The sequence below is a fragment of the Pan paniscus genome, chromosome 5 (genome assembly GCF_029289425.2).
Source record: "Pan paniscus chromosome 5, NHGRI_mPanPan1-v2.0_pri, whole genome shotgun sequence".
Taxonomy (NCBI): domain Eukaryota; kingdom Metazoa; phylum Chordata; class Mammalia; order Primates; family Hominidae; genus Pan; species Pan paniscus.
The window spans coordinates 157,337,261-157,359,984 of NC_073254.2; the positions used below are offsets into that span (position 1 = coordinate 157,337,261).

At 39.9% G+C, this 22,724-nt stretch overlaps 1 long non-coding RNA gene across 1 annotated transcript in view; it reads left to right on the top strand.

Annotated features, from left to right (window-relative positions):
* The window catches only part of LOC117980715 (uncharacterized), a 178,801-nt gene that overhangs the window by 150,516 nt on the left and 5,561 nt on the right, over positions 1-22,724 (top strand). Inside the window, exons 4-5 of the long non-coding RNA XR_004672193.3 lie at positions 16,120-16,292; positions 21,496-21,638. This is a non-coding gene — a long non-coding RNA (uncharacterized LOC117980715). The remainder of the gene's footprint in view (positions 1-16,119; positions 16,293-21,495; positions 21,639-22,724) is intronic.

Genomic DNA, 22,724 nt, shown 5'->3' on the forward strand with positions numbered 1-22,724 from the left:
CTGTGCACTCACACAGACAGCAATAGAGAACAAGCTCTGGTGGCTCTCTTTTTATAAGGACACAAGTCTTATTGGATCAAGGCCCCACTCTTATGACTTCATTTAAATGTATTATCTCCTTAAGACCCTATCTCCAAATACAGGCACCTTGAGGGTTAGGGCTTCAACATAGGAATTTGGGGAAAGGGAAACAATTCCATCTATAACAGGATGAAACCAGGCATCTCTGTGTTTTAAAGCTCTGTTCCAATGGCCAACCATCTTAGTCCATTTTGTATTGCTATTAACAGAAGACCTAAGGCAGGGTAATTGAGAAAGAAAAGAGGTTTATTTGACTCACAATTCTGGTGGCTAAAAAATCCAAGATTGTGCAGCTGCATCTGGTGAGGGCTTCATGCTGCTTCCACTCACAGCAGAGGGCAGAGGGCTGGGGGAGCAGGTGTGTGCAAAGGCAGAGGAAGCAAGAGAGGGAAACTGAGGAAGCCAGATTCTTTCAAACAACCTACTCTCTTGAGAACGATTTCATTCCTGGAGTGAGGGAGCCAAAACTCTTTGACTCCAGCAGGAAAGCATTAACATATTCATGAAGGATCCTCCCCTATGACCCAAACACCTCTCACTAGGCTCCATCTCCCAATACTGCCACACTGGAAATTCAGTTTCAGCTAAGTTTTGGCAGGGACAACCCACATCCAAACTGTAGCACCAGCTAAAACTGAAAAACCACTATCATGTAGGGAGAAACATCAATATCAATTTTCACTGCAAGCCTTAGCTTTTTTCATGTAACCTTGTTAGTAGCAGCACTGTAAGTTATGACATCCACAGAAAAAAATATGATGTAATCCAGCACCATCAAAAAGGAATGGGGAGGATGGAGATGGACACACTGACTGTGCAGAATGATGCTATTGCTGTGGTGCCACATTCACAGGCCTATGAACGGACTGAATTCAGAAACAAAACACAAAACACTCTCCTTTTCAATAAGCCTAGCAGTTTGCAGTGATGAGTACAAAAGCTGGGAAAAGGTTTTATGCTCATTCACAATTGGGGCTAAGCTGGTGGGATCACATCTCTCCTAAATGTGGCTAGAGGCAATTAAAAACAAGAGGAAGATTTAAAGCTTGATGCCTCCTAGATGTTAATTGGAAGGGAGAGAGGGAGTCCATGCAAATACAGCCACCTGCCTGGAAGACATGTATTTAGAGAAAGGATTTATGCAAAGCATCTGATTGTCTTTTGCTGTGGATACCCACTGAGTCTCCGAAGCAAGAAACTGGTGAGCTTTGGGTGGGCAGCCCAGAGTTTGGGCACAGTACATCGTGTAGGAAGCAACTGTTTGGGGTGGAGGCCACAGATCTGGAGTCAGAAGAGACCAATTTGAGACACTGCTGTGCCATTTACCCTCTTTGTAACCACAGGGCAAGTTACCCATCCTCTGAGTCTCTGTCTCCTCAATTTTGTAACTAATAACACATGCCTAAGAGGATTGTCGTGAGGGTCATTTGTAAAGCCCAGGATAAATCCTGGTCAGTATTATTACCATGTGCTTTACAGCAGTAATCACTCTGAAACTCCAATTTTCCTTTCACACAATGAGGGTCAGACCCACCTGCATTAGCTAATTTATGGGACTATTATGTTAACGGAGATGTACTGTTTTTGGAAAAACCTTTAGAGACACTAGATTTTGTCAAATTATTCAATAAAGATCCTTTGTGATTGGATCAAAATCATAAACTAAGCACAAGCTCCAGACACCCTTTCCTTCCTAAAACCCTAAAAATAACAGATTTAAGAATTTTTTTAAACAAATCTGAGAAACAAGAAGTGATGTCTGAGGTGGATCAGAAATTCTGTAGAGTCCCTGAAATAATTGGAAATTTTAAAATTAAATTGGACTTAAAGAGAAAAGCAAAGGCTGAAATACACATAGGAAGGCATCTGTCTGTAATGTAGGCAGCCTTGGAGGTGTTCCAAGTTTGGACCCAGCAGATATGGGGAGCAGACTGGGGCCCTTGCATGGCTGGCTGTGGAACACAGTGTAAGCAGCCAGGCAAACCAGTGTTAAAAGAAAAGAAACTTTAGACAAATCAAATTTAACAGAGTTCAATTAAGCAAAGAATGATTTGTGAATCAGGCATAACCAGGAACCAGAACAGGTTCAGGAGGCCTCAGCACAGCCACATGGACAGAAAAAGGGAAATGAGGTACAGAAAATGGAAGTGAGAAACAGAAACAGCTAGATTGGCTGTAGTGTGGAGCTTGACTTTTTTGAACCCAGTTTGAACAGTTGGCCGACTTTGGCCAAAACATGATGATTGTTTCGAAAGGTTACAGTCTGTTTACACATCTGATTAGGTTACAGTTCACTATGTACAGAGAAACCAAAAAGGCAGTTTTAGGCTGGACTGAATGTAACAATTCTCACCTTTTGGTCATCCTCTCAATTTTGGGAGATAGACCAAAACTTTAGGCATTGATATCACTCTGTCACCATGATAAATGTACTTATTTTGTCTCAAATCCCACTGGGAAATAGCAGAACAGTAGGTTTTGTGAGGTGGAAATAAGGACTTTGGTTTACTGTTTTTTAGAGGGCAAGAGTAGAGGGGAACTCCTTGTGTTGGAATATCCTGTTTATAGGAGAAAACAAAACCTGGTTTGTTTTAGGATTTATCTCTTTCCCTGAAGTTTTAGTTTGATTATGTTACATTTAGCATGAGTGACTCCATTTTGGTTTGGTCTGGTCTGTCGGGGCCTAGTACACATGCTCAGTCCAAAACAATGACCTTCCAAAATTTTGTTTAAAAAGCGCCCCCTTTTGGTCAGGTTCTCATTTAGGCATCTGTGTGATCAAAACTTAGGGCCTTAGCACCACTCTCATTTACCATCATTTTGGGTTTCTAGTCTTAGCATGTCATTCATAGGTTATGATGTCCTCGTGGTCACACAAGTCCTTGAGTTTTTGTCACTCCAGTCAATGAAAGACTATTTGACATTCTAGAGATGGCTGCATGCAAACATTTAAAACATTTGAGAGAATACAGTGTACCAGGGAAACTACCATTATGTTTATCAGAAGGACGATGCCAAGAGTTTGGAGTCTGCTCCTTAGCCAGGATCCCCGTGAACCAAACCAACTAAAATCAAATAGATCAAAGAATGAGCTAGATAAAGAGTCTACTTGTTTTAAACAAGCCTCTTGTTCTGTTTATTAATTTTTTACAACTGAATCTCTGTGATACTCAATGTATTCCTTTATGTGCAACTAGAAGTGTCAGGAACTGCACAGATACTTCTCTGTTTAGCCAGTAAATAATTTAGAACAAGTCTATTATTTAGCAAAACTTTCACAAAAGAATTTAAAGTCTGTTGTGTAATCATAGCCTTTGCAGTAGAATTTGCTATAGAGCCTATTATGAGGGATATATTTCTAACCATTGCTTCATTTATTCCAAACCATGGAAAAAGCAACCTAACAAATGATGCCCATCTAGAATACTGAAGGTCTCCTGCCAATGTTCCCTTTAACCTATGCTGGCAATGTTCTCTTTAACCTATGATGTAAGTTAAAAAGAGTGGGCCAATATTCTGTTTCTGACCAACTATGAAGCAACAAATGTACAACTAAAATTTTTCACCAAAAGTGGCCTTTCTTCCTCCATCAAGGTGTAAGTTTGTTCATGTATAAGGTTAGCTGAGAAATCCTCCACGAATGAAAGTATACCCCATGAATGCACACAAAAGACCCCTTTTCAGTTCATTGTTCATAGAGGCATAAGCAAGGAGAACAATGAGAGATAAGAGTCTTATGATAGCAGAAAAATTTTGATCTGTGATCTTGGAGAAAAGCTGTCCATGTCTGGATGCCACCTGTTTCTGGGGAGAAACTTCCCTGGCTAGCTTTATCTTAAGGTCTCCAAAGTGTGTACAGTTTCAAGAGTCTGGAGTGGCCCTTCTGAGTGAGATTATGAACTCAATGTTCCAGGCCCCAAAGTTTTCCTGCAGTGTGAGTGGCAAGGGCAGTGTTTGATGTTCTCAGAAGACCCAGTCTCCAGGTTCTAGATTGTGAAAGGGTTGATGATTGTATGGACAGTCAGCGGAGCGTGAAAAGCTTTCTTTACCTGAAGAAAATACACTTTGGCATAATGCATTAAAACCTCGCAGCATTTAGTCATATCAGAGTCCAGTAGCAGAAGATACATGAGGTTCTATTGTTAGGTGCATAGCTCTTCCAGTGATCATTTAGGGCCAAACGTACGTCTTCCACTGGAAATGGATCTGATTATCATCAGTCGGCAATACCTTTCTCCAAGGCAACCCAGTCAATTCAGCTAGTTTTGCCTAATGCTATTGTATCTGTAATACCTTATTTAACTATTTTATAATTTGTCCACTGACACAAATACCTTTATTACTGGAGATTTCTCTAAGAATGTCCCATGAGAAACACCTTTTCAAAAAACTTTTAGCTACTTTTATAACATCAACCCTCTTGTATGAGAAAGCTTTTATACAATCAGAAAACATGCATTGAAAATGACAATTGAATGAAAACTCTCTATAAATGTTTAAATGGCACATCAGGTAGCAGAAATGTAACTCAAGTTGTGAGTGTCTTCCCAGGATTGTAGGTTTGACAAACCAAATATTGGTCATGAACCATTTTAGCAATTTATAGCAGTCAATATATATTTACTTTGAATTATTTTATTTCTTCCGTGATGAGTCACAGAGTGCAGAGCTTTCACTAGTGGAAGGTATAAGGACTCAGGAAGGGCCAGGCTGGTGTCCAGGCTCTCCATGTGTCCACACTTAACATTGGACTTATGTCTTCCTAAATACCCATTTTATTTCTTCAATTTATGTGCATAGCACTGTTTACTGGATGGATTATCATAGGTAACTTGACTTGAAGCATGGGGTTTATTTAAATTGCATATCCAAAGAATTTAAGTACTGCCTGATTTAACATGAAAACCTGGCAATGTACAAGAAAGCTTGATATTTAATTAATTTTTGTCCTGCTTGAGTTAGCAGTTTTATATGCCAGTCAGTCTTTTCATTAGACTTTTGAGAATTCTTACCCAGTCCAAATGATATGATCCTAAAGTTATCAGAAACCGGCATTCAAGAATGCTTGTCAAGGTCCTTTCCATCCTTTGATGAACCTCCTTGAAAACACAGACTCTAGGATTTTGTATGCTTGTGAAGAGTTTTCAGAAACTGCATCAGAACTAAGCAATCAACTGTGGAGATGACTTAAAATGGTCATAAAAACACAATTGACAAGAAAATTTAGTTATTTCTGTGGCCTACAATAATTTAATATAATAACCATAATTATGAGTGATACTATATATCTAGACATATCAGAATTATGGAAAACCTATACAATTTTGGAGCATATATTAATAATACATTCATAAAAACATAACTGGAAGGTTAAACATCATCTCTTATTTGACAATGCTTCGCATGTTATTTAACATATCAAAAAATCCTGTTAATCTCTCCTTTGGATGCTACAGGGGCTGGAGGGGCTCTCTGCAGCATTCCAAAGTTAGAGGTTAAAAAGAAAAAAAGTTAATTTTGAAGTTCAAATTTGATTTTGAGAAGCTCGTCAAATATGTCAGAGGTTTAAACACTCTAGACCAAAATAAGATCACAGGTCACTATAAAAAAGTCATTTATTTAGACAAAGTAATAAACAAAAGATTTTAAAAAGCAAAAACCTTTACTCTTCAATAGAGAGGAGACAGTTTTCCAAACAGTCAAAAGAACTGAGAGGGACAGCATGAGACAAAATCTCTGTCCTCTCCTCTCTTCTCTGTTTTGCAGTTTACTCAAAAGGTGAACAAAAATATTTGCTGTCTTAGTAATACTACATGAAACTCTTGTTCAAAAGAAAAAAATAAATTTTACTTTTATATTAGTGTATTATCAATATTAAAGAGCAAAATTATAAAGAAATCTGTCACCTTTTGACCACACAAGATTTCCAAAAAGTTTTATATCTTACATTTTTTCCCCAACTTTATATTCATTTAGTCCTATCTATTTTTTATTCCTTCAATTTAAAACATTTAATTAACTTCTAAACTAGACAAAATTATTTTTCTCAACGCACATATTGTCATACCTATACCATCTTTTCACCAAAAGCATATCTTGCTTTTGTTTATGCCCTATATACAGAATTGTTTTTCTCATATCTAGTAGTTTTAATATTAACTATAATTTTAACTTTTAGTAACCCTAACTTCTAGTGAAAACCCTAGGAAGAAGTTTTGTTTTATATCAGTATTTGCAGATAAAAACCATTTATAAATTTTTAGAAAGATGTTTCCTTCAATTATTGTTTATTAAGAGATCTAAATATATTTAGCTTTTCTATATCATATAAAAATGACATGTCAAGTTATATAACTTAAATTCATGTTTAATAATTAGTATTTCCATATTTTAATTTACAAATTACTCAGATATTTTATGATTATGTATTACTTAATTTAACATGAATTTAAAGATTTTAAATTGCTGAAAACAATTTTGAAGCTATGACACAGGTCCCCTCCCTAATGGTTTTCTCCAGTTGCCCTGGGTCTCAAGTAGCCACGTGGCATCCAGGAGGGCTATGAAGGCAGGATCTGTCTAAGTCCTGAATGTACACTGCAGGAATAGAGCTCAGGACAGAAGACAGAGCTGTGAAGAGGATGCCTGGAGGATCCAGTCCCTCCCAGAGTAGCCAAGAGGCAAAGCTAAGGCAGGAAAGAAGGTGCCATATTGGGCTTGATTCTACCTTGTAGCTATTGGGCTAGGTCTCACCATGGCAACCTATCCAGACCCCTGTATCTAGAGGCTCAGAACCAAAAACATAAGCTCACAGTCAATTCAAGCAAGTATTGAATTGTATTTAACTGACAATTTTGAAGCCATTCCTATGTTACCAACAATTTAAAAGCTAGTCATATTTATCAAATATTATCATATACACATATAGACATACAAATGGACAGAAGCTGATCTTATAGCTTCCATAAAGGATTCTTATTGGTCAGCTTTTAAATAGTTTTTCCTTTCCACATTCAGACTATCATTCTTCTAATTACCTGTTTCATTGCCCTAAGCAATTGTTAACTAGGCAACAAATTTGCATTTCTAGAGGGAAAATGTTAGGTGAAATAAGAAAATTTATATTTGAAAAGCACAGAACTTAAGACTTTAGTCCAAAATATGGCACCATTTGCACCAAATATTGCACCAAACCAAGGAAAAAATGATGTAAGTGAAAGTTCAGTTAAGACAAGATGGCCAGGAAAGCATTTTAAACAAAGATATGACTTGTTATGTAAATTTTAGAACGATGGTAAGCATTTCTAATGTACACAGTCATACTTACAAATACAGATTTCCTTTCTAGATGTAAATTTTTTTTACAAAGGATTTTAAGATAGCCAGTTGATGTGGTTTGACTGTGACTCCACCCAAATCTCATCTTGAACTGTAGCTCCCATAATTCCCTTGTGTTGTGGAAGGGACTCACTGGGAGATAATTGAGTCATGGGGGTCGTTTCTCCCATACAGTTCTCACTGGTAGTGAATAAATCTCATGAGATCTGATGGTTTTGTAAGGGGAAACCTCTTTCACTTGGCTCTCACTCTTTTCTTTTGCTGCTGCCGTGTAAGAAGTGCCTTTCGCCTTCCGCCATCATTGTGAGGCCTCCCCAGCCACATGGAACTGTGAGTCCATTAAACCCGTTTTTCTTCCCAGTCTTGGGTATGTCTTTATCAGCAGCATGAAAACGGACTAATACAGCAGTCAAATGCCAGAAAGGCATATTTTAGTTCAACAGGTGATCTTTGTAAATTAGCTGAAATTGTTGAGTTTGGGGTGAATCCTATTAAGGAATAGGACAAAAAAGCATTCTCTCTGCCTGGACTCAGCACGGTTCGATCTGAAAACCGAAGCAAGCCTACTTTATCTTAGGGCCTACTTTTTAGAAACACTTTATCTAGGAGAGCTTTCTTTTTACCTGTGAGATGGGATAGTAACTAAGCTAAAAGGTTAGCAGATTTAATTTTTCTTATCAATTAGTCATTCAAGCTTTTTATTTGCCTTTTATAAACAGTCTTTAAAGTAAAAAAGCAATAAAATTATTGAAATCTTTTCATAAGTGTCTGCAAATCAAGAGGCATCCCTGGCTGATACTAATTCAGGAGCCCTCACTTCCAAATGCCTTTCTTAAAGGGCAGTGTTGTTAGCTTGGAATGTTTCATTGTAGTTTTAAATTACCCTTAGTAAGATTTTATCATTTTTGTGAGTGCTTGCTGCTTCTGAGGCCTAATATTTATGCATGTATAAACTGGAAGGCAGAGTACTCAGGTCTTCAGAAATTAAGGATCCCATTTTTACCCTGAATCCTGGCTTTGGCTTTCAGATCCCCTTGATCAACTAGCCAATGATTTTTCCCTACCTAGGCATGCAATAAAAAGAAACAAGGGGCGTAGAACACAAAAATCTCTGCAAATATTTGAAAGTTGCAGTTTGTACCCCCTGCAGTATTGCCATTTACTACCAGTCTGATGCCTCTAATGAATCCAAGCCAGTTAATTATCAGATCCAATTCAACCCTGGACCCAGTCCAGTTTCTGTCGTCACTTCCAAACCCAACTTGGATCCGAAATTTGCACAAAGAAACTTGGATAGCTCAAAACACAAATCAGTAGACCTTTGGAATCTGGGAGAGAACTTACCAACAATCCCCAGTTGCTGCAAGAAAGCAATGGCCGGGCGAGGTGGCTCACGCCTGTAATGCCAGCGCTTTCGGAGGCCGAGGCGGGCGGATCACGAGGTCAGGAGATCAAGACCATCCTGGCTAACACGGTGAAACCCTGTCTCTACTAAAAATACAAAAAAATTAGCTAGGCGTGGTGGAGGGTGCCTGTAGTCCCAGCTACTTGGAAGCCTGAGGCGGGAGAATGGCGTGAATCCGGGAGGCGGAGCTTGCAGTGAGCCAAGATAGCCCTACTGCACTCCGGCCTGGGCGAAAGAGCAAGACTGTCTCAAAAAAAAAAAAAAAAAAAAAAAAAAAAAAAAAAAAAAAAAAAAGCAATGAACACAATGCGCCTGGCAGGCACCTCGCCTGGTCACCTGGTGCTCCCTGGGGTCGCTAGAAGCTCTACTTTGGATCCCACTTCTGATACCATCTGCTAAAAGAAAAACTTTAGACAAATTAAATTTAACATAATTTAATTGAGCAAAGAATGATTTGTGAATTGGACAGCTCCCAAACCTGAATAGATTCAGAGAGATTCCAAACAGTCACATGGTGGAAGAAGATTTATGGACAGAAAAAGAAAAGTTATGCACAGAAAATGGAAGGGAGATGTGGAAACCGCCAAGTTGGTTACAGCTCAGCACTGGCCTTACTTGAACCCAGTTTGAACAGTTGGCCGCCTTTGATTGACCGAAACACAATGATTGTCACAAGAGTAGGTTACAGTTTGTTTACACATTCCGTTAGGTTACAGTTCACTATGTTTGGTAAACCTCTAAAATATGTAAAAAGGCAGCTTTAGGCTGAAGTGAATTTAGCACTGGCCTCTTTTTTCCTCCTTGCTTGTTTCAAGCAGCAAGCAGGAAAGAAACTTTCTGTAAGTGGCATCCGTGATTGTGGCTCCCTGAGCTGGAGGAGTGAGACAGGGTAGGACCCCCAAGTGACTGGTAAAAATCAAGATGGGTAAGAAACCCCCACATCAAGAAGTCTGACTGCTCATGAAAAACTCCCCAGTGCAAAGATGATTATTCAACCAAGACTCACTAAGTGCTTGAATAAAACTTACACCAGGTAAGAGAGGCATCACACTCAGTAAAGAGTAGGGCAAACCAAACAAGATATTAGAATAAGTATAATTTCAACCCCAAAGTTAATGTGAGAATATTTAGAACACATTAACAAAATTTAAAACAATGACAACAAAACAATAACAAAAATATAAGCTAGATATTTGGAAAATCAAATATTTGATTGTTGAAATTAACAAAAGGGCTAAAGAGCACAATGCAAATAGTTGAAGAGTTATTGAGTCCACATTGAGACGAAGGATTCTTCCTGAATACTCTATAAAAAGATAAAGGAATGCATTATATGAAAGAAATACTGAGAGACTTGGAGAATGGATCCAACAGCTCTACCTGATATGCATTCTAAAGGAAGAACAGAAACAAATATAAAAGAAGCAATGGAACAAGTTCCATAGTTTAAGAAAAAAGTGAGTCATATTAAAGGGATTCATTGAGTGGGGGCTGGAGAATTTGAAGATACTTGTTAACTATAATATGTGGAATGTATATAAAATTAAAAGTAAAGACAGAGAGAAAGCCCAGTCATTGTAGAGGTCTAAATTAGGCAGGGAGCAAAGGTACGTGAGCAGGCTTTTTTGCCTTCCTGGTTTTATAGTCTGCTATATTCTGTATATATGGAGGACTTCCATATGTATAGACATAAACACTGGTATTATCTTATAATACCAGTGCACTAAACCCATGCACTTTCTAAAGCCACACACTTTCCAATTCTATTACTTGACCTCAATAGAAGAAAACTGATTTTTGGCCAGGGAGATCAGTTTTGTAAAACTGACTTATTACAGTTGTGATTAGATTGATTAATCCTTCTAATTTAGAGTACACTATGAGAATTTGAATCTCAAACACTATGTATGGTTCATTTCATTTGGCCCACTTATTCTACTCTAAAGAATCTAATTTAAGGTAATCATAAATTCAGAAAATGTTTGTGAAAGAGATATTCATCATGATATTATTTGTAAAGTGAAAAAGAGGAAACACTTTTATGATTAAATAAATTATGGCTGGAACCACAAAAGTCCCTAAATAGTCAAAGCAATTTTGAGCAAGAAGAAAAAAACTGGACAAAAACATTTCCTGATTTTAAAGTATATTATAAAACTACAGTAATAAAAACAGTATGGTACTATATACAATAGACATGTAGACCAATAGAACAGAATAGAGAACCCAGAAATAAACCCATGCATACACTGTCAACTGATCTTCCTAAAGGGACCAAGTATACATAATGGGGAAAGAAAAATCTCTTCAGTAAATGAGAAAACTGCATATCCACATGCAAAAGAATAAAATTGAACCCTTATCTTACACCATGTATGAAAATCAATAAAAATGTATTAAAGACTTAAATGTAAGACTTGAAACTGTAAAGCTCCCAGAAGAAAGCATAAAGAAAAAGCTTGTTGACATTGGTCATGATGTTTTGGCTATGACAGCAAAAACACTGACAACAAAAGCAAAAATAGGCGAATGGGATTACATCAACAAAAAGCTTCTGCAAAGTAAAAGAAACAACAAATGAAAAGTAAATTCGCAAAATGGAAGAAAATATTTGCAAACCAGATATCTGAAAAAGTGTCAATATTCAAAACATGTAAGGAATTTATACAACTTGATAGTAACAAAACAACAACAAATAATTCAATTAAAAAATGGTCAAAGGAACTGGATAGATATGACCTTAAAGAAAACATACAGATGGCCAGCAGGTATATGAAAGGTGTTCAACACTACTAATGATCAGAGAAATGCAAATCAAAATCACAATGAGATATCACCTCATACCTGTTAGGATGGCTATTACATATATTTATACACACATAACAGAATAAAGAGCCCAGAAATAAACCCATGCATACTCTGTCAACTGATCTTCACAAGAGTACCAAGAATACATATATGTATATATGTATTCTTTAAAATATAAATGTTGGCAAGAATGTGAAGAAAAGGGAACCCTTGTACACTACCGGTAAGAATGTAAATTGGTGCAGCCACTATGGAGAATAGTACTGAGATTTCTCAAAACATTAAATATAGAACTACTCTATGACCCAGCAATCTCACTTCTGGGTATACATCCAAAGGAAATAAAATCAGAATCTTGAAGAGATATCTGCACTCTCATTTAATTGCATCATTGTTTCCAACAGTCATGACATGGGAGCAACCTGAATGTCCATTGACTGATGAATGGATGAAAAAAATATGGGATATACATCCAAAAAAGATTATTCAGGCTTAAAAAGGAAAGAGATTCTGCCATTTTTAACAAAATGAATTAACCAGGAGGACATTATGCTAAGTGAAATAAGCCAAAAACAGAAGAAAAAATACTACATGCTCCCACATATATGAGGAATCTAAAGTAATCAAACTCATAGCAATAGAGAGTAGAGTGGTGATTGCCCAGGGACTGGGGGAGGAGTTTTGGAAAAACAATTGTGGCACATGTACGTAGTGAAATACCATGCAGTTCAGTAAAATGTTTCTAGAGAAGTTCAAATGACATAGAAAAATCCTTGTAAAATGTTAAACAAGAAAAACAACATGTTAAAATGGCATGTGCAAAAATGAGTAAGTAAATAATTACAAAATCATACAAAAAACTAGACAGGCATACACTTACATATTATTATATGTTAGTCGTTTTTTAAAACCCTAGTTGTTTTTAAATTTAACTTTTATTTTAAGTTCAGGGTTACATGTGCAGATTTGTTGTATAGATAAACTTGTGTCATGGGGGGTTGTTGTACAGATTATTTTGTCATCCAGGCATTAAGCCTAATATCCACTAGTTAGTTTTCTTGATCCTCTTCCTCCTCCCACCCTCTATCCTCTGACAAGCCCCAGTGTGTGTCGTTCCCCTCTATGTATCCATATGTTCTCATCATTTAGCTCCCACTTATGAGTGAGAACACACAGCATCTGATTTTCTGTTCCTGCATTAGTTTGCTAAGGATAATGGCCTCCAACTCCACCCATGTTCCTGGAAAAGACATGATCTCATTATTTTTAATGGCTGCATAGTAGTCCATGGTGTATATGTACCATATTTTCTTTATGCAGTCTACCATTGATGGGCATTTATCTTGATTCCATGTCTTTGCTAGTGTGAATAGTGCTGCAATGAACATACACATGCATGTGTCTCTATGATAGAACAAGGTATATTCCTTTGGGTATATACTCAGTAATGAGATTGCTGGGTCAAATGGCATTTCTGGTTTTAGGTCTTTGAAGGATTACCACCCTGTCTTCCACAATGGTTGAACTAATTTACACTCCGACCAGCAGTGTATAGTGTCCCTTTTTCTCTGCAACCTCACCAGCATCTGTAATTTTTTGACTTCTTAGTAATAGCCTTTCTGACTGGTGTGAGATAGTATCTCATGGTGGCTTTGATATGCATTTCTCTAATGGTCAGTGATGTAGAGCTTTTTTTCGTAAGATTGTTGGCTGCATATATTTCTTCTTCTTTTTTCTTTTTAATATTATATTGTATGTTTAAAAATCTTGTTTTGATTAGTATGTGTCACATATATTTTTTAAAATTTCCATCAAACCACAGAAGTAAAACAACTGTGCTGTCTTTGGAAGAAAAATAACACTCTAGTCAAGTCATCACAGACCATCCCAGCACAGGCTCATTTCCCTTTCACTTGATTTGGTGACAAATTGAGCCACAGCTACACAACATGGGACTTTCTGAGCATCCCCTCATGTCCTGAAAGAACCTGCACTCGTGCTCCCCATTGCTTGACACCCCACTGAGTCAGGTAGAACTTGTTTTCCTTCCAGATTAACTTTGTGGTTACATGACATGAATGTTCAGGACGACAAGCAAATGTCTATCCCAGACAGAAAAGTTTCAATATTTTTACCCCTCTCTACCACTAACTTTATGTGTAAATAAGAATCTTCTTATTTTTTTAACATAAATCAGATAGGCCCTGCCCCAGGATCTATCTGTCTATAAAATTTGTGTCATTTGCAAAGCCTGAAGTCATGGCCTGCTGCTCCATCAGAGTGTCTTTCTCACTTACCTCTGATCCTATCATCCCACAACCAGTTCCTTTGTTGTAAGAGCATTGCAGTAGTGAATCGGGGTCTATGGAACACAGAGCAGTTAACCTGGGGGAGAAATTGCTTCCTAAGATGGCTCATTTCTTTCTTGCATGGGCTATGCAAAACCACAGAGAATGCTTGACTTCTGAAAGGCTATGTTTTGACTCAAAAAGCTTCCAAAGGTCATCCTTTTGGTCTGGGTCCTCAGCATACTCTCCCCTTTTGGAGTCCCTGCTCTACTTCTTATGGAGTTGCATCCATTTATCCAAGCCCTGAATCTCCCCTCCTCCAACACACGCGATATTGACCAAATCCAGACAGTGAAGCAGCCGTTCATGTCATCCTTGAGATCTCACTGAAGTGCCACCAGGATATCTCATCTCCCTTCCTATCTTTAAGAGAGTTGCATGTGATAGCACTTCCACAACCCAACCAAGGGACAGCTTCTTTCCTTTTTCCTTGATTTATAAATCCATTAATTTTTTTTTTGAGACAGGGTCTCATTCTGTCACCCAGGATGGAGTGCAGTGGTGCACTCATAGCTCATTGACGCCTGCAACTCCTCGGCTCAAATGATCCTCCTTCCTCAGCCTCCTGAATATCTAGGACTACAGGTGCATGCCAACAGCCCAGCTAATTTTTTAATGTTTTTGTAGAGATAGGGTCTTGTTACGTTGCCCAGGCTGGTCTTGAACTCCTGGACTCCTCAAGTGATCCTCCTGCCGTGGCCTCCCAAGGCACTGGAATTACAGGCACAAGACACTGAGCCTAGCTGATTCATTTTTCTTTCTCTTCCTTCCTTCCTTCCTTCCTTCCTTCCTTCCTTCCTTCCTTCCTTCCTTCCTTCCTTCCTTCCCTCCTTCCTTCCTTCTTTTTCTTTCTTTCTTTTTTTTTTCAGAGTTTTGCTCTTGTCGCCCAGGCTGGAGTGCAACGGCACGATCTTGGCTCATTATAACCTCTGCTTCCCGTGTTCAAGCGATTCTCCTGCCTCAGTCTCCTGAGTAGCTGGGATTACAGGTGCCTGCCACCACGCCTGGCTAATTTTTTGTATTTTTAGTAGACACGGGGTTTCACCTTGTTGGCCATGCTGGTCTTGAACTCCTGACCTCAGCTGACCCCCCCGCCTCAGCCTCCCAAAATGCTGGGATTACAGGCATGAGCCACCGTGCCCAGCCCCCCATTAATTTTTTCTAACATATTTTGTAATTATTTATAAGATACTTCTGATCTTTTGGGAAGAAGAAAAATATATGAACATTTATTTATTAACATAAAGTTTTTACTTAAGTCGCTGGGCAGAAGCCAGAGCCTCAGGTATATTTTGTGATCATTGGCATAAATCCAACAAATTGGACTGCTGTCCACTTGTAGAAAGAAAGTAGATTGTAGTTTCAGAGACAAATGATTTTGAATGCTGCCTCCTTGATGTGAGAGTCTGGAAGCACTTGTCTTCTCGTTAGTTAATGGACATAATATAAAGCATGGGTAAAATGATGCACCTATAATTAAAATAAATTTTGAAATATTGATTTGTTGATATCCTCAGAATTTTCTTACTAATCTTGCCCTCCCCTCTCCAGCGCCTATCAGCACTGAGGATATTTCTTATTTACTTCTTTTAAGGAAATATCATGCCAAAATGGACAGAGAAAGTAAAGTCAACTCTTTTTTTTTTTTTTTTTTGTAGACAGCATTTTACTCTGTTGCTCACACTGGAATGCAGTGATGTGATCATAGCTCACTGCAGCCTTAAATTCCTGGGCTCAAGTGATTATCCTGCCTCAGCCTTCTGAGTAGCTGAGACCACAGGTGCATGCCACCAAACCTGGCTAATTTTTTTAATTTTTATTTTATTTATTTTTATTTTTTGTAGTGATGAGGTCTTGCTATGTTACCCAGGCTGGTCTTGAACTCCTGGTCGCAAGCAATCTTCCTGCCTTAGCCTCCCCAAATGTTGGGATTATAGGCATGAGCCACTGCACCTGGCCAACTCTCAGCTTTTGAGTTTCAGTATGAACTTTTGAAACTCATAGCAGAGGCAAGAATAAGAGAGAAAAGGATTTGGAGACACGAAAACCAAGGCCATAAAGAGCCAGTACTTAAATTTTTTCCATCAATAATGGGTCAGACAAATGTAAATGATGTGATCATGTGTCTTCCCTTGGTAGGAGAGATGAAGATCCTCAGGGCTGGAGGAGAGAGAGAAGCAGAATGGTAAAGCAAGATTGAGGCTATCGTGAGTGTCCTTCATATAATGCCTTGAACTCAACTCCGGACAAGTCAAGTACCATGGTGAAGGCAAACTGAGCCTCCGTTTCTGAAATCAGAAGAACCCAAGCTGGTAAGCATAGCAGAGTCCCTCTACATTGCCATGGTGCTATAGCAGGAAGGCAGAGAGGCTATGTCTAGATAGACAGAGCCTGAGACAGCCCACTGAGGGCATTGAAAAGATCCTTATGTCCCTTTGAGAGGAGGCTGAAATAGCTGATGAGAGCTGGTTGACCTGGAAAAGTCTCGTGGACAAGGCCCAGGGTGATCTCTTCTCACTATGCATCTTATGTTATTACTATGCACACGCTACCTTGGGACTCCTGTTGGCTCAGGATACACAAGTAATAATAGGCTGTGTAGTGTAATGATTAAAAGAATCAGTGTGGAGTCAATCTGTCCAGTCTAATTCCTAGCCTTACCTTGTACTAGCTGGGGAATGTTAGAAAACATTCTTTACTTCTCTGTGCCTTGGCCTTTTTAAAAATCATAATGGGAAAGATGATAGCACCTATCTCCTATGGAAGGATTAAATAAGTGAATCTAAAAACTTAGAAAAATGCCTGGCCCAGAATAAATACCTTATGTGTTGGCAAAAATAACAATGATTAGGATTATTAGTAGTAGTGCTATTATTTTGTGATTTCTCTTATAATAACCTCCCTTTCTTTCCTGCCTTCCTTGCCTGTTAAACTCTGATATATCCTTCCAAACTATCAATTATGTCTGCCCAAATTGGCAGCTCTCATCAGAGCCACATGACCAGAAGAGATCCAGGTCTCTAAAAGAAGGGAGAGACTGTGGGTCAGGGCAGACACAATTTAGAGTTGTGGTCCGGTGATGAGCAAGTGACTAGGGTTGGGCCAATCACGGGACTTCTTTAACTCTAAAATGCTCATAGTTCAGAAACATGGAGGTTTGTGGAGATTTTATTTGCAAGAGCAGTTTTACTGGGGTGGTAGTGAAGGAGCATATGCCAGGTTGTTGTGTGTTGAGGACTGAATGGGAGGGAAGTCTGTGGAAACAGCACAGATAGAATCCTTATTCAAGTTGCGTAGCTGTGAAGGAAGGGGAGATTAGGTCCTTGCCATTGAGGAGAAAGAGGAATTGGGAAACTGTGATTTTAAATGGGCCACACACATGGAAGTTGAACTGACCCTGGGTGATAAAAATGAGCCGAAGTCCTGAAGAATATGTGAAAATAGCCAGGACATCCGTGGTCCAACCAGCTGAAAAGATCTGCAAAAGAGAAGGAATTTTTGCATAAAAATAAAGTAACAGTGACCTGAAGTAGTGGAGTTTACACTTCCAGTTGCAGGTTCTTGAGGAAGGGCCTCAGAGCTCTGTTCAGCTGGCATAGTGTAGTTGGTCCAAGTGAGTAGGCTGAACTGTGCCCCTCCAAAATCTGTATTTTGATGCCCTAACTCCCCAGTACCTCTCCTATATTCAGAGATCAGGCCATAAGAAGATGATTACGTTAAAAATGCATTCATTAAGCATCGAGTAAGACACAGACAGAGGGATGACCATGTGAGGGAGGACATGGTGAGAAGACGGCCGTCTGCAAGCCAAGGGCAGTCTTCAGAAGAAACCAAACTTATTGATGTCTTGATCTTGGACTTTTAGCATCCAGAATTGTGAGTGTATCAGTCTGTTTTCACACTGCTGATAAAGACATACCCAAGACTGGGTAATTTATAAAGAAAAAGAGGTTTAATGGACTCACAGTTCCACATGGCTGGGGAGGTCTCACAATCATGGCGGAAGGCAAAAGGCATGTCTCACATGGTGGCAGACAAGAGAAGAGAGCTTGTGCAAGGAAACTCCCCTTATAAAACCATCAGCTCTTGTGAGACTTATTCACTATCACGAGAATGGCACAGGAAAGACCTGCCCCCATGATTCAATTACATTCCACCAGGTCCCTCCCACAACACGTGGGAATTGTGGGAGCTACAATTCAAGATGAGATTCGGGTGGGGACACAGCCAAACTATATCAGTGTGAAAATAAATTTCTGTTGTTTAAACCACCAGTCTGTGGTATTTTGTTATGGCAGTGTTCGCACAAAAATAAACAGATAGAGTTAGCCAAGGATAGGGAGTTTGGCTAGGACAGAAGAAATGAAGGATGTAAAATCCATCCCATGAGGGCAGGCCCACACAAAAAGCCACCAGGTGGACTGATAGTCCCAGGCCAGACTTCTCTATGTCCTTTTGTAAAGGGAGCATGCTCTGTGGGAGGAAGAGGCCAAGCAGGACTGAGCTGCTCCGTTGTAGGCACTGGTCCGAGCAACAGAAGTCTGGTTCCTTGGGTGGCACTTCTGAGTATTTAGAGAAATATCCTAATTCTCAGGAGACACAGGATTGCATAATTTGCAAAACTTTCTGAGACTCAGAGTAAGATATTGGGTCCAAATGAGAAGACTAACCAGTGAGGATAAAAGCTTCTCTGATTCAGGAGACTTAAGGGTTCTTTCCAAAGCTGTGCTGGTTCCTGCAGTTCCTGCCCTGCCTAGAATCTTGCCAACATGGAATTGCCTGATGGTAGACTTTGAGCTCTAAACCAGAGGTCTCTAACCCCCGGGCCACAGCCGCCGTTACCTCCTGCTGTGCAGCGGGGTTCCTAACAGGCTGCACAGCGGGAGGTGAGCAGCAGGTGAGCAAGAGAAGCTTCATCTGTATTTATAGCCACTCCCCATTGCTCACATTACTGCCTGAGCTCCGCCCCTGTCAGATCAGCAGAGGCATTAGATTATCATAGGAGCATGAACCTTATTGTGAACTGCACATGCGAGGGTTCTAGGTTGCAGGCTCTTTATTAGAATCTAATACTTGATGATCTGTCACTGTCTCCCATCACCCCCAGATAGGACCATCTAGTTTCAAGAAAACAAGCTCACGGTTCCCACTGATTCTAGATTATGGTGAGTTGTATAATCATTTCATTATATATTAAAATGCAATAATAATAGAAATGAAGTGCACAGTAAATGTAATGTGCTTGGATCATCCCAAAACCATCCCCCTCACCCTGGTCTGTGGAAAAATGGTCTTCCATGAAACAGGTCCCTGATCCCTGGTGCCAAAAGTATAGGGACCGCTGCTCTAAACCATGACCTGAAATGCCCCTGAGCACCCATGCTTACCTGACCATAAAGGTGCCAAGCCTGGTCCAGGACCCTGATCCATGGTGACCTATATCCCAGCAGGGAGGAGAAGCACTTACTACACATCACCTTCATAAGAACCTAACCCAGAAGACTTGCATAGGACGGGTCACTGCCCTCACTTGGTGACCCCTTGCCAGCACTCCTACAAATACATAGCATGTTAAGCAGAAACTCCTTGGATTTCCTCCCTTGCAATGCCCTGACATAAAAGGTATTGAATGGGGTTGAATTAATAGAGGAAACATAACTACCAATGATGACAGTCTTGTAAGTATCACACTCAGGGTATCCATATCATTATAAAAGCTCAATCCCAGGAGAGGAAAGGGAGGTACATGAGAGATTTCCTAGTGTCAGGAATGTCTAGGTCTCTGTGTTTTTCAGTATTGATCCATTTCTTATTCCAAGCGGGTTTTTAAAGTATTTTTCTTCTGGCAGTTGTCTCATTGTCATGTACTCTTGGTTCCTGGTTGAAAAACTCTTGGGTTTTTTCCCCACTTCAGCTTTTTTGGTTCTTAATTTGGTTAAATTGTTTTAAACCTTCCTCATCAGTACTGTGTATAATATCATATCTAAGAGTTTATATACTAATTGATATGCTTGTAATCTTTCTAGTACTTCTAACAAATCAGTAAATCAGCAAAAAAGAGGGTCAGGCCAGGCATGGTGGCTCATGCCTGTAATCCCAGCATGTTGGGACACCAAGGCAGGTGGATTGCCTGAGTCCAGGAATTCAAGACCACCGTGGGCAACATGATGAGATCCCATCTCTACAAAAATTTAAAAAATTAGCCAGGCATGGCTAACTCCTGTGGTTCCCAGCTAATCAGGAGGCTGAGGTGAGAGGATCGCTTGAGCCTGAGAGATTGAATATGTACGGAGCCAAGACTGTGCCACTGCGCTGTAGCCTGGGCAACAGAGTGAGACCCTGTCTCAAAAAAAAAAAAAAAAAAAAAAAGGAGGGTCATATTTGTCTTCAACTTTAAAAATGTCTGTCCTTTGAGCTGGAGCTGCAAGTTAAAATTTTAAGAAATGTTTAGAGTAAAATGGAACAATTCTCCCTGGTGAGAGAATTCACTTCTTCATTGCTGGTGCTATTTCTTTACAGAGTTTTGCAATAGGGATTAGGAGGAAGTGTGAATCAGAGCCCCTGCTTGTGGTTTCACTGTCTTATTTATCTCCTCAACTTGCTGAGACAGAAGGGGAAATCCGGGGAGGGGTTGGGTGGAGAAGACAAAGAGGTGAGAAGAGGAGAAACAGATAAAGAAACACAGAAAAAGAGAGCAGATAAATGGAGAGGGAACACACATATTATAAGGGAGTAACAAATGAGAACTGAAAGAGGCAGAAGTTAGGCATTAAATTTTTATGTCATCTTGTATTTACTTGCTAGAATATAAGCATAGAGATTAGATGGTTTAATGAGTGTGTGTGTTTCTGCACGTGCACATGGATGCATGCTATTTTCAGCAGGGATAGTATAAGTCCTTGGAGCACTTAGCAGCAGGCTAAACAAATTGTCTGAACTGCCTTGAATGCTCTGAGCAAACTTGCCATTTTTATTCATGGGCCTCTGAGCCATGGCTCCCAGTGGATACATGAAGATTAAATAAATTATCTTTCTGATCATTAGTGAGCCCACTATCTTTTTCATGGCAAAGGTGGAGCCTGCAGTAATTCTGTGGACAGAACCTTAGCTTTATGTTGGGCAAGAAAAGGTTTTGTCTTTACCCTTGTTTTAATGCAAGGGGGCTATGCAGAGGATAAACAGGTGCATAGGCTCAACCCTAGCCCACCCAGCTGGTGGGGCAGGGCCAGGGCATGGAAAAGGAGATGAGGGGCCATCTTGCCAGCTGGGGTCTGATCACCGAAAGAGTGGCTTCAAGCAGTAATGCTCATTCTTCTCTAGCGGCAAGGCTCTGCTTCAATGCAAAGAGAGGGAGACCTGGAGGGAGGCTGTTGTTTGTTCCTCATGGAATATGTATTCCTACAAGACAAGAAGAACAAAGGCCTGCCCAATGTGACCAGGAAAGATGTGCATCCCCTGCAAGGGCCCGACGTGCCTTTTCTTGCTCTGAATCTACAGCTTTTTATATCCCTCCAGGCCAAGACCCTCTGTGCCTCTGCTTCTTCCCTTCCATCTGGCGATGACCTCCAGCCTGGACCCATAATCGGGGTCAGCAGGGAAATGGAAGATCTATTCTGCAAACTGCCTCTTTCCCCTGCTGACTCGGTCCTCTCCCAAAGGTTTGTTCTCCTGTTAGATGTCAAGTTGATGATTCTAAATCCCAGATGTGTCATGCTCAGTTAGTGAATAACAGACTGTCAAATAGAGCAATAAATCTTCTCGCTCAGTGACTGCTGCGCAGAGCTGCCATGCCACAGCACTCACATACCCACTAATTCTGTGTGATGAGTGAGGCTGGCGGCAGCCCTGTGTCCTCCAGGGACTGGTATCAAGGTGCAAACATATTGAGATGGGATGATTGCTGGATCCATCCTGCTTTCCCAGCCCCTCAGTTCATGACTAGAAATCCAAAGGCAGCCTGCCATGTAAGCTCTGTTAATTACGTTGGCTGAATGCCTCTTTGGAATCTCTATCCTTCCTGAGATTCTGACAACTTTTTCAGAGAATAGCCCGGTCCGGGCAAATTGCTGGTTTGGATTGTTGTATGAGGTTGTTTTCTATCGCAGGGATTCCTTTATTTTTCTTTATTAAGTGATAAGAAGTGGAGCTTTTCTTTGGTATCTCTCCCTTAGGGAGACACCATTCAGAACACTGGGGATTCCTCTTTTCTCCTACTAGGTTTGATCCCTTAGCCAATCCTCTGGAGAGAAAGCACTGAGTTGGTTTTCATAAGGTCTAGGGAATGGAATAAAATGGATTCATGGAATCCAGACAAATACATTCGTAGCTTCACAGCCCTTCTATTAATATACAGTTGCATTTTCCTAGGTGAGACTGTCTCCAGCAAAGAAAGGCCTAAGTCATCAATTGCCATATTTGCCGCTAAGTGAATATGGCCACCATGGTAACAGAATTCTGTGCATATCTGTGCTGTCAGAAATATTTGGGGCCCTGTATGAACATCCCTAAGACTGTAATGTAATGTCTCCCACTCAATGACTAAGAGCAAGGAATTCTAGACAGACTGCTGTGGTTTGAATCCTGCCTCTGCTACGCTGTGTCTTCCTCATAGAAAATGCATTCTTGGGGAGGAATTCCTACAAGAAGCACTCTGAGCCTTAGTTTTTATGGCATAATATTAGTTCTTACTACATAAAGCCAAATCACATATCAAATGACATAATGCATGTAAAGTGTTTAGTACC